Consider the following 12,974-nt stretch of genomic DNA (forward strand, 5'->3'; position numbering starts at 1 on the left):
ATAGGCCCCAAGGGGGGCGGCCCTGGAGATGGGAATCTCCCAAGGGGCGGCGGCCAGGGGGGTGGAGTGCCCCCCAAAGCAAGTGGTGCGCCCCCCCCCCCACCCTAGGGTTTCCAACCCTAGGCGCAGGGGGGGCCCAAGGGGGCGCACCAGCCCACTAGGGGCTGGTTCCCCTCCCACTTCAGCCCACGGGGCCCTCCGGGATAGGTGGCCCCACCCTGTGGACCCCCGAGACCCTTCCGGTGGTCCCGGTACAATACCGGGTGACCCCGAAACTTTCCCGATGGCCGAAACAGCACTTCCTATATATAAATCTTCACCTCCGGACTATTTCGGAACTCCTCGTGACGTCCGGGATATCATCCGGGACTCCGAACAACATTCGGTAATCACATACAAGTCTTCCTAATAACCCTAGCGTCACCGAACCTTAAGTGTGTAGACCCTACGGGTTCGGGAATCATGCAGACATGACCGAGACTGCTCTCCGGCCAATAACCAACAGCGGGATCTGGATACCCATGTTGGCTCCCACATGTTCCACGATGATTTCATCGGATGAACCACGATGTCGAGGATTCGATCAACCCCGTATACAATTCCCTTTGTCAATCGGTACGTTACTTGCCCGAGACTCGATCGTCGGCATCCCAATACCTCGTTCAGTCTCGTTACCGGAAAGTCACTTTACTCATACCGTAATGCATGATCCCGTGATCAAACACTTGGTCACTTTGAGCTCATTATGATGATGCATTACCGAGTGGGCCCAGAGATACCTCTCCGTCATACGGAGTGACAAATCCCAGTCTCGATCCGTGTCAACCCAACAGACACTTTCGGAGATACCTGTAGTGCACCTTTATAGTCACCCAGTTATGTTGTGACGTTTGGTACACCCAAAGCACTCCTACGGTATTCGGGAGTTACACGATCTCATGGTCTAAGGAAAAGATACTTGACATTGGAAAAGCTCTAGCAAACGAACTACACGATCTTGTGCTATGCTTAGGATTGGGTCTTGTCGATCACATCATTCTCCTAATGATGTGATCCTGTTATCAACGACATCTGATGTCCATAGTCAGGAAACCATGGCTATTTGTTGATCAACAAGCTAGTCAACTAGAGGCTTACTAGGGACATATTATGGTCTATGTATTCACACGTGTATTACGATTTCCGGATAATACAGTTATAGCATGAATAAAGACAATTATCATGAACAAGTAAATATAATAATAATCCTTTTATTATTGCCTCTAGGGCATATTTCCAACAGTCTCCCACTTGCACTAGAGTTAATAATCTAGTTACATTGTGATGAATCGAACACCCATAGAGTTCTGGTGTTGATCATGTTTTGCTCGCGAAAGAGGTTTAGTCAACGGATCTGCGACATTCAGATCCGTATGTACTTTGCAAATATTTATGTCTCCATCTTGAACATTTTCACGGATGGAGTTGAAACGGCGCTTGATGTGCCTGGTCTTCTTGTGAAACCTGGGCTCCTTGGCAAGGGCAATAGCTCCAGTGTTGTCACAGAAGAGTTTGATCGGCCCCGACGCATTGGGTATGACTCCTAGGTCGGTGATGAACTCCTTCACCCAAATTGCTTCATGCGCTGCCTCCAAGGCTGCCATGTACTCCGCTTCACATGTAGATCCCGCCACGACGCTCTGCTTGCAGCTGCACCAGCTTACTGCTCCACCATTCAACATATACATGTATCCGGTTTGTGACTTAGAGTCATCCAGATCTGTGTCGAAGCTAGCATCGACGTAACCCTTTACGACGAGCTCTTCGTCACCTCCATAAACGAGAAACATGTCCTTTGTCCTTTTCAGGTACTTCAGGATATTCTTGACCGTTGTCCAGTGTTCCTTGCCGGGATTACTTTGGTACCTTCCTACCAAACTTACGGCAAGGTTTACATCAGGTCTGGTACACAGCATGGCATACATAATAGATCCTATGGCTGAAGCATAGGGGATGACACTCATCTCTTCTTTATCTTTTGCCGTGGTCGGGCATTGAGCCGAGCTCAATCTCACACCTTGCAATGCAGGCAAGAACCCTTTCTTGGACTGATCCATTTTGAACTTCTTCAAAATCTTATCAAGGTATGTGCTTTGTGAAAGACCTATGAGGCGTCTCGATCTATCCCTATAGATCTTGATGCCTAATATGTAAGCAGCTTCTCCAAGGTCCTTCATTGAAAAACACTTATTCAAGTAGGCCTAAATGCTGTCCAAAAGTTCTATATCATTTCCCATCAAGAGTATGTCATCTACATATAATATGAGAAATGCTACAGAGCTCCCACTCACTTTCTTGTAAACGCAGGCTTCTCCATAAGTCTGCATAAACCCAAACGCTTTGATCATCTTATCAAAGCGAATGTTCCAACTCCGAGATGCTTGCACCAGCCCATAAATGGATCGCTGGAGCTTGCATACTTTGTTAGCATTCTTAGGATCGACAAAACCTTCCGGCTGCATCATATATAGTTCTTCCTTAATATGTCCGTTAAGGAATGCCGTTTTGACGTCCATCTGCCATATCTCATAATCATTGTATGCGGCAATTGCTAACATGATTCGGACGGACTTCAGCTTCGCTACGGGAGAGAATGTCTCATCGTAGTCAACCCCTTGAACTTGTCGATAACCCTTAGCGACAAGTCGAGCTTTATAGATGGTAACATTACCATCCGCGTCCGTATTCTTCTTAAAGATCCATTTGTTTTCTATCGCTCGCCGATCATCGGGCAAGTCTGTCAAAGTCCATACTATGTTTTCATACATGGATTCTATCTCAGATCGCATGGCTTCAAGCCATTTGTTCGAATCTGGGCCCGCCATCGCTTCTTCATAGTTTGAAGGTTCACCGTTGTCTAACAACATGATTTTCAAGACAGGGTTGCCGTACCACTCTGGTGCGGAACGTGTCCTTGTGGACCTACGAAGTTCAGTAGCAACTTGATCCGAAGTACCTTGATCATCATCATTATTTTCCTCTCCAGTTGGTGTAGGCACCACTGGAACATTTTCTTGAGCTGCACTACTTTCCTGTTCAAGAGGTAGTACTTCATCGAGTTCTACTTTCCTCCCACTTACTTCTTTCGAGAGAAAATCCTTTTCTAGAAAGGATCCATTCTTGGCAACAAAGATCTTGCCCTCGGATCTTAAGTAGAAGGTATACCCAATGGTTTCCTTAGGGTATCCTATGAAGACGCATTTTTCCAACTTGGGTTCGAGCTTTTCAGGTTGAAGTTTCTTGACATAAGCATCGCATCCCCAAACTTTTAGAAACGACAGCTTAGGTTTCTTCCCAAACCATAATTCATACGGTGTCGTCTCAACGGATTTAGACGGTGCCCTATTTAAAGTGAATGTAGCTATCTCTAGAGCGTATCCCCAAAATGATAGCGGTAAATCGGTAAGAGACATCATAGACCGCACCATATCCAATAGAGTGCGATTACGACGTTCGGACACACCGTTACGCTGAGGTGTTCCAGGCGGCGTGAGTTGTGAAACGATTCCACATTTCCTTAAGTCGTACCAAATTCGTGACTTAAATATTCTTCTCCACGATCTGATCGTAGGAACTTTATCTTTCGGTCACGTTGATTTTCTACCTCATTCTGAAATTCCTTGAACTTTTCAAAGGTCTCAGACTTGTGTTTCATTAAGTAGACATACCCATATCTACTCAAGTCATCAGTGAGAGTGAGAACATAACAATATCCTCCGCGAGCCTCAACGCTCATTGGACCGCACACATCGGTATGTATGATTTCCAATAAGTTGGTTGCTCGCTCCATTGTTCCGGAGAACGGAGTCTTGGTCATTTTACCCATGAGGCATGGTTCGCATGTGTCAAATGATTCATAATCGAGAGACTCTAAAAGTCCACCAGCATGGAGCTTCTTCATGCGCTTGACACCAATGTGACCAAGGCGGCAGTGCCACAAGTATGTGGGACTATCGTTATCAACTTTACATTGGTATTCACACTATGAATATGTGTAACATTACGTTCGAGATTCAGCAAGAATAAACCATTGACCATTGGGGCATGACCATAAAACATATCTCTCATATAAATAGAACAACAATTATTCTCGGATTTAAATGAGTAGCCATCTCGTATCAAACGAGATCCAGATACAATGTTCATGCTCAAACTTGGCACTAAATAACAATTATTAAGGTTTAAAACTAATCCCGTAGGTAAATGTAGAGGTAGCGTGCCGACGGCGATCACATCGACCTTGGAACCATTCCCGACGCGCATCGTCACCTCGTCCTTCGCCAGTCTCTGCTTATTCCGCAACTCCTGCTGTGAGTTACAAATATGAGCAACGGCACTGGTATCAAATACCCAGGAGTTACTACGAGTACTGGTAAGGTACATATTAATTACATGTATATCAAATATACCTTTGGTGTTGCCGGCCTTCTTGTCCGCTAAGTATTTGGGGCAGTTCCGCTTCCAGTGACCCATCCCTTTGCAATAAAAGCACTCAGTCTCAGGCTTGGGTCCATTCTTTGACTTCTTCCCGGCAACTGGCTTACCGGGCGCGGCAACATCCTTGCCGTCCTTCTTGAAGTTCTTCTTACCCTTGCCCTTCTTGAACTTGGTGGTTTTATTGACCATCAACACTTGATGTTCTTTCTTGATTTCTACCTCTGCCGACTTCAGCATTGAAAATACTTCAGGAATAGTCTTCACCATCCCCTGCATATTGTAGTTCATCACAAAGCTCTTGTAGCTTGGTGGGAGCGACTGAAGGATTCTGTCAATGACCGCCTCGTCCGGGAGGTTAATGTCCAGCTGGGACAGGCGGTTGTGCAACCCAGACATTTTGAGTATGTGCTCACTGACAGAACTATTTTCCTCCATCTTACAACTGTAGAACTTGTCGGAGACTTCATATCTCTCGACCCGGGCATGAGCTTGGAAAACCATTTTTAGCTCCTCGAACATCCCATATGCTCCGTGTTGCTCAAAACGCTTTTGGAGCCCCGGTTCTAAGCTGTAAAGCATGCCGCACTGAACGAGGGAGTAATCATCAGCACGTGACTGCCAAGCGTTCATAACGTCTTGGTTCTCTGGGATGGGTGCTTCACCTAGTGGTCCATCTAGGACATATGATTTCTTGGCAGCTATGAGGATGATCCTCAGGTTCCGAACCCAGTCCGTATAGTTGCTGCCATCATCTTTCAGCTTGGTTTTCTCTAGGAACGCGTTGAAGTTCATGTTGACGGACTAGTCATCATCGGTGAACATCTCCATGTTGATCGTATCTTCCATACGACTCATGTTCGACCTTTTGGTCTCTGTGTTCCGAGGCCATGTTTGTACATGCTAGGCTCGTCAAGTTAACCCTAAGTGTTTTTGCATGTGTAAAACTGTCTTACACCCGTTGTATGTGAACGTAAGAATCTATCACACCCGATCATCACGTGGTGCTTCGAAACGACGAACTTTAGCAATGGCGCACAGTTAGGGGAGAACACTTTCTTGAAATTGTTATAAGGGATCATCTTATTTACTACCGTCGTTCTAAGTAAACAAGATGCATAAACATAATAAACATCACATGCAATTATATAGTAGTAACATGATATGGCCAATATCATATAGCTCCTTTGATCTCCATCTTCGGGGCTCCATGATCATCTTCGTCACCGGCATGACACCATGATCTCCATCATCATGATCTCCATCATCGTGTCTCCATGAAGTTGCTCGCCAACTATTACTTCTACTACTATGGCTAACGGTTTAGCAATAAAGTAAAGTAATTACATGGCGTTAAATCATTGACACTCAGGTCATACAATAATTAAGACAACTCCTATGGCTCCTGCCGGTTGTCATACTCATCGACATGCAAGTTGTGATTCCTATTACAAGAACATGATCTCATACATCACAATATATCATTCATCATTCATCACAACTTTTGGCCATATCACATCACAAGACACTTGCTGCAAAAACAAGTTAGACGTCCTCTAATTGTTGTTGCAAGTTTTACGTGGCTTCTATAGGTGATCTAGCAAGAACGTTTTCTTACCTATGTTAAAGCCACAACGTGATTTTTCAACTTCTATTTACCCTTCATAAGGACCCTTTTCATCGAATCTGCTCCAACTAAAGTGGGAGAGACAGACACCCGCTAGCCACCTTATGCAACTAGTGCATGTCAGTCGGTGGAACCTGTCTCACGTAAGCGTACGTATAAGGTCGGTCCGGGCCGCTTCATCCCACAATACCACTGAAGCAAGATAATCCTAGTAGCGGCAAGAAAGTTGACAACATCTACGCCCACAACAAAATTGTGTTCTACTCGTGCAAAAGAGAACTACGCATAGACCTAGCTCATGATGCCACTGTTGAGGAACATTGCAGAAAATTAAAAAATTTCCTACGGTTTCACCAAGATCCATCTATGAGTTCATCTAAGCAACGAGTGATAGGAGTGCATCTACATACCCTTGTAGATCGCGAGCGGAAGCGTTCAAGAGAACGAGGATGATGGAGTCGTACTCGCCGTGATCCAAATCACCGATGACTAAGTGCTGAACGGACAGCACCTCCACGTTCAACACACGTACGGAGCGGATGACGTCTCCTCCTTCTTGATCCAGCAAGGGGGAAGGAGAGGTTGAGGAAGAAGGCTCCAGCAGAAGCACGACGGTTGGTGGTGGTGGAGATGCAGCACTCCGGCAGGGCTTCGCCAAGCAACCGCGGGAGGAGGAAGAGGTGTAGCAGGGGGAGGGAGGCGCCAAGACTCAGGGGGTGCGGCTGCCCTCCCTCCCCTCCTCCTTTATATAGGCCCCAAGGGGGGGGCGCCGGCCCTGGAGATGGGAATCTCCCAAGGGGCGGCGGCCAGGGGGGTGGAGTGCCCCCCCAAGGCAAGTGGTGCCCCCCCACCCTAGGGTTTCCAACCCTAGGCGCAGGGGGGGCCAAGGGGGGGCGCACCAGCCCACTAGGGGCTGGTTCCCCTCCCACTTCAGCCCACGGGGCCCTCCGGGATAGGTGGCCCCACCCGGTGGACCCCCGGGACCCTTCCGGTGGTCCCGATACAATACCGGGTGACCCCAAAACTTTCCCGATGGCCGAAACAGCACTTCCTATATATAAATCTTCACCTCCGAACTATCCCGGAACTCCTCGTGACGTCCGGGATCTCATTCGGGACTCCGAACAACATTCGGTAATCACATACAAGTCTTCCTAATAACCCTAGCGTCACCGAACCTTAAGTGTGTAGACCCTACGGGTTCGGGAATCATGCAGACATGACCGAGACTGCTCTCCGGGCAATAACCAACAGCGGGATCTAGATACCCATGTTGGCTCCCACATGTTCCACGATGATTTCATCGGATGAACCACGATGTCGAGGATTCGATCAACCCCGTATACAATTCCCTTTGTCAATCGGTACGTTACTTGCCCGAGACTCGATCGTCGGCATCCCAATACCTCGTTCAGTCTCGTTACCGGCAAGTCACTTTACTCGTACCGTAATGCATGATCCCGTGATCAAACACTTGGTCACTTTGAGCTCATTATGATGATGCATTACCGAGTGGGCCCAGAGATACCTCTCCGTCATATGGAGTGACAAATCCCAGTCTCGATCCGTGTCAACCCAACAGACACTTTCGGAGATACCTGTAGTGCACCTTTATAGTCACCCAGTTACGTTGTGACGTTTGGTACACCCAAAGCACTCCTACGGTATCCGGGAGTTACACGATCTCATGGTCTAAGGAAAAGATACTTGACATTGGAAAAGCTCTAGCAAACGAACTACACGATCTTGTGCTATGCTTAGGATTGGGTCTTGTCGATCACATCATTCTCCTAATGATGTGATCCTGTTATCAACGACATCTGATGTCCATAGTCAGGAAACCATAGCTATCTGTTGATCAACAAGCTAGTCAACTAGAGGCTTACTAGGGACATATTATGGTCTATGTATTCACACGTGTATTACGATTTCCAGATAATACAGTTATAGCATGAATAAAGACAATTATCATAAATAAGGAAATATAATAATAATCCTTTTATTATTGCCTCTAGGGCATACTTCCAACATTGGGATCATGCATGAATTTTTCATAATATCTTTTTTGTGTGAACCCAGAAGATCATCAGCCAGGCTGTCGCTGCATGTTTGCATGTTTGTTTCAACTTTTTCGTATGCATGTATGCATTTTTTTACGTGGAAATTGAAGGAAAAAGATTGAGCTTTGGTAACCCTATTCAATTTTTAATTACTATACCCCTTTGTTATGGTGGTAGAAGCTTTGACTCATACATTCGATGCCAACCTTAGAAGGAGTTTACTTGTTCAAAATATAGTTCACTTGTTACTCCTATATTCACTCATATTCAAAATTAATTCCCTTTTGTTCAAATGGAGTTCCCTTGTTTAATATATAGTTCACTCATTTTTAAGCTTAGTTTACTTGTTTACATATAGTTCACTCAAATTCAAATTTAGTTCACTCAATTTTCAAAATATTTCAATCAATTTCACTCACAATCAAATTTAGTTCACTCCATTTTTAAAATTAGATCACTCTTTTTCTTAAATAGTAAATTCAAAGATACTTACTTGAATACAAATTTAGTTCACTTGTTAAATATAGTTCACTCCAATTCATTCAATTTCAAATATGGTTCAATAAATTTCAAATTTTAGTTCACACTATATTTCAAATTTAGTTCATTGAAAATATAGTTCACTCAACTTTTTCAATTTAGTTCACTTGTTCAAAAATAGTTCACTCAATTTTAGTTCACTTGTTCAAATATAGTTCACTCAAATTCAAATGTAATTCACTCAATTTCAATCAATTTCAAATTCTAGTTCACTCTATTTTAAATTTTATTCACTCAATTGCAATTTAGTTCACGTTATTCAAAATTGTTTCGCTTACTTCAAACATTTTTTCACTCAATTTCAAATTAAGTTTACAGCATTTTACGAAATTAGTGTAGTCCAATTTCAAATTTAGCCCACTCTATTTTTTTCAAATTTTGTCCATTCAAAATATAGTTCACTCAAATTCCATCTTAATTGACTTATTCCAATTTAGTTCACTTCTTCAAATATATTTTAAATATTAAATATAGTTCAAATTTAATTCACTCTATTTAATAATCAATCGATAGTTTGAATTTTTGTAAAAAAACTGCAAAATTCAAAAATAATTTTAAAAAACATGGACTCCAAAAAAAATCATATTTTTGCAGTAAAAAGTTCACATGTAAGGAAAAAGTTCAAAATTTTGAAATAGTTCATGGAAATCGAAAAAAGTTCACGGAGTTTTGGAAAAAAATAAAGCATGTTTGAAATAATTTCATCGATTTTCAAAAAAAATCAAGGATTTGAAAAAAAAATCATCGATTTCGAAGAGAAAATTCATGAGTTTGAAAAAAGTTCACGCATTTAAGAAAAGGATAAAAAAGGAAAAAAGGTCATAGATTTGAAAAACAGATTGTGAATTTGAAGAAAAACAAATGGACTTCAAAAAACTTCGCGAATTCAAAAACTGAACTTTTGAACTATCTCATGTAAGAAAATTTGATCTTTCTATATATTCCTTTTCTGAAAGATAGTGTTCTAAGTTCTTCTTTTGCAACAAACAGTTTATAACCTGGAGAGATCGAAACAGTTGATTGATTCTCCTTACAGACCAGCAAAATTCGACAAACAGTCGATCGATGCAGTTCCCAATCGAAAAACACATCGAAACAGTCGAACAAGAAACAGCACAAGAACATGCACTCTGGGCACCAGTTCTCCTAACCGGCGCCGTAGGAGCACCCGTCACACTGTCGCATGCATGACACGTCAGCCGACAAGTCTCAAACGACTGAGACCTAGACAGACCCAATGGTTTTGCATTGACGAACATATATCTTTCTTAGCACCTATTGATGAACTAGTTTTGCATTGGCTTTGTAATGCAAGCAGGTCTCTTGTCTCAATCATCCATGGCGCTCAGTAGAGGAGTTAGCATTGATTCGATGCACGGGCTGGTAGCGACCCGAATCACGTCGGGGGGCAAGCTCGGCTTCTCCACCAATATTTTTTGAGGAATCTTCTCCACCGTAATGGTGGCAGGGGGTAGGCTCAGCTTCTCCGCCATTATAACGGCGAGGCGGCACCGAACGGTGAGGCGATCGTCCATGGCCGACGTGCTTGGCTCCAGCCTGCATCTATATAAGTACATTTTGTTGGCATAGTTGAAGGTGTGAGTCATCTTTTCGGACTCAAAATTGACCACCCCCTCGAGCTCAAAACTGAACCCCGCCGTTGTCGGTGTCGTGCCATTACTCACGCGTACAAGGCCAATTAGCCCATTGCCATTGGGGCAGAATTGGAAGTACCATCTGCACCCTGCCACAGCGAAGTGGGTGGAGTAGGTGCACTCCCCTCCCCGGAGCGCGGCCTTGAGCTTGGAGAAGCTGCCGATGGTGATCATGTTGGATCCGGCCATGGCGACCTGCGGCTCCAAGACCGCGAGCTCGTCAGATTTGCAGAAGGGGCGCCACCACTTTGTAGACTGCTGCTTCGTCAGAGTGCACCTGACGGTGAAGCTGTCGTCGTGGACGCACGACGATGCCTCCAGCACCCTCCTGGGCAGGAAGAGATTCAAGAACCTCGAGGATTCAAGCATCCCGCTGCTCTCCCGGTGGAAGACGGTGTTCTCGCCGGCCTCGTCAAGGACTTCCATGGAGATGTCGATGCCTTGGAGCACCAAGTCTGGTTTGTACCTGAATCGGGAGTGGAGGTCGACCGAGACGTGGAGGCCGTCCGCTAGGCCCTCGTTGAACCCCGTCGGCTTCACTGTGACCTCCCACAAGATATCACCGAAGGAGAATATGCGGACAGTCTCCGGGCGAGGCAGAGGCACCCGCACCAGGTTGGAGTAGCCGGAGATGTTCACGTGGAGCGGCATCTCGTCCGCCGGCGACAAGTGGCTGGCGGCGGCGCCCATTGACCGGGAGATCGACGACGAGAGATCCAACAAGCTCTCCGACGAGTAGGTAGGTAGGTATGTTACCCGTATGTGTTATGTATGTCCACGTGCCTGTGTATATGTAGCGTGTAGGGATCGATCCCCGATCGAGTCCGGCCGGACTCTGGAGTCCTCTTCTAAAAACAAGTCCGAGTACCTTCCATCGATACACAACCAATCCTCGCTTGGAAGTTGGTTTCCTATCGTATTCGTAGCTAGTCCAAGATCACGTCCTTGTGCACCCCTCGCCATTTTGTTTAGCCACGCAAAGAAGATGGGGTCGACTATAGTGAGTAATTCTTTGATTTGGGTCAGTTGTGACTTCTAATCCTGCAGGTGTGGCAAGCCATACCGACAGCGTTTAGATCTGTGTATTCCTCCTCATACCTGAACCGCTAATTTGTACTAGTATCATATAGGTATGAAATAGAAGATGAGAAATACTCCCTCCGTCCCATAATATAAGAGCGTTTAGATGAGACTAGGCAAGACCGCAACGAAAGATTAAGGTAGAGGAGCTGCGAGGTGCAACTGCATAACTGATGGGAACTGGTCTCCTTCATGCAAGCACAACAGAGATTCACAAGTCAGCATTTAACTGCTTAAATTGATTGCTTTCTTTCCCGTGTGCTAAATCAGGAGAGGAATAAGATGATTTGGGTCAGTTGTGACTTCTAATCCTGCAGGTGTGGCAAGCCATACCGACAGCGTTTAGATCTGTGTATTCCTCCTCATACCTGAACCGCTAATTTGTACTAGTATCATATAGGTATGAAATAGAAGATGAGAAATACTCCCTCCGTCCCATAATATAAGAGCGTTTAGATGAGACTAGGCAAGACCGCAACGAAAGATTAAGGTAGAGGAGCTGCGAGGTGCAACTGCATAACTGATGGGAACTGGTCTCCTTCATGCAAGCACAACAGAGATTCACAAGTCAGCATTTAACTGCTTAAATTGATTGCTTTCTTTCCCGTGTGCTAAATCAGGAGAGGAATAAGATGAGATGGCCAACCCAGGAGGCGAACCCCAGCCTCTTACTCCAATTAAGGTGTGTCCAACTGACAAATTGAAGATACGAGTATTCAAACAAACATATCAGGTACGCCGACGTCTGATCGCATATCAGAACTGCCTTTCACGCTTTTTCTGTTCCATACACTTACAGTACCAGATCGATCAGTGTGCAAACATTGGCCCTCTCCCGCCCAGGCACTCTGCTCGACAGTAAAAATAATTCAGGGCGTCGAAGGCCCGTCAGGCAGCTTTGTCTTCCTCTTCCTTCCAAGAATGGACGCCTTCTGCAGCCTCGCACCCCCGACACGCCACTTCCTGAAGGCGGACATAGATTCCCTAGCAGATTCGAACACTTCACGGCGAAAAGAACCAAAGTTAACCCGACTTGGAGTGGTTGATATGGTACCGGAAAACAAACAGGGGAATGAGTAGATGCACGAGGGAGATGTTTGTACCTTGAGCTTCTTCTTTTGTAAGGCGTGTTGCGAACTTGGGCACTGTCATCGTCGAAGAGCTGTGTGCCTTGCTTAGTATCTCCTTGTACCTACTGGTGAACGCGTAGCGCAAGAACTGGCCAATGCTCTTGTCACCCACCCTGTTGATGCAGCCATGCAAACTTCATAAATCGGTGAGCAAAATAATTTAGTCTGGCCATTATAGTAGGGAAGTAATAACTCAAGCGTGGGGTTAAAGATCGAACTCCCCCTCTATTACACCACTTATTACCTTTCAAAGTTTTGTGCTAGACACATAGTCTAGTCCATACAAATTAATGGGATTGGGAACAGACAAAAGGGAGAAATGGTGTACAGTTACCTCAAATAGTAGAATGATATGCATTTAGAAACAAACTTTGAAGGCTACAGTGCAATGTATTAAGAGGGGGGGGGG

General features: G+C 45.0%; 1 long non-coding RNA gene across 1 annotated transcript; it reads right to left on the reverse strand.

The window, feature by feature from the left end:
• Positions 1 to 12,063: 12,063 nt before the first annotated feature.
• Positions 12,064 to 12,703, reverse strand: LOC119281610. Its single transcript, XR_005138477.1, has 2 exons — positions 12,539 to 12,703; positions 12,064 to 12,435 (listed from the first exon to the last, which is right to left on the reverse strand). It is a non-coding gene; the product is annotated as an uncharacterized LOC119281610 (long non-coding RNA).
• Between the last annotated feature and the right edge of the window lie 271 nt (positions 12,704 to 12,974).

This window comes from Triticum dicoccoides, chromosome 3B, assembly GCF_002162155.2.
Source record: "Triticum dicoccoides isolate Atlit2015 ecotype Zavitan chromosome 3B, WEW_v2.0, whole genome shotgun sequence".
In the NCBI taxonomy this organism is placed as follows: domain Eukaryota; kingdom Viridiplantae; phylum Streptophyta; class Magnoliopsida; order Poales; family Poaceae; genus Triticum; species Triticum dicoccoides.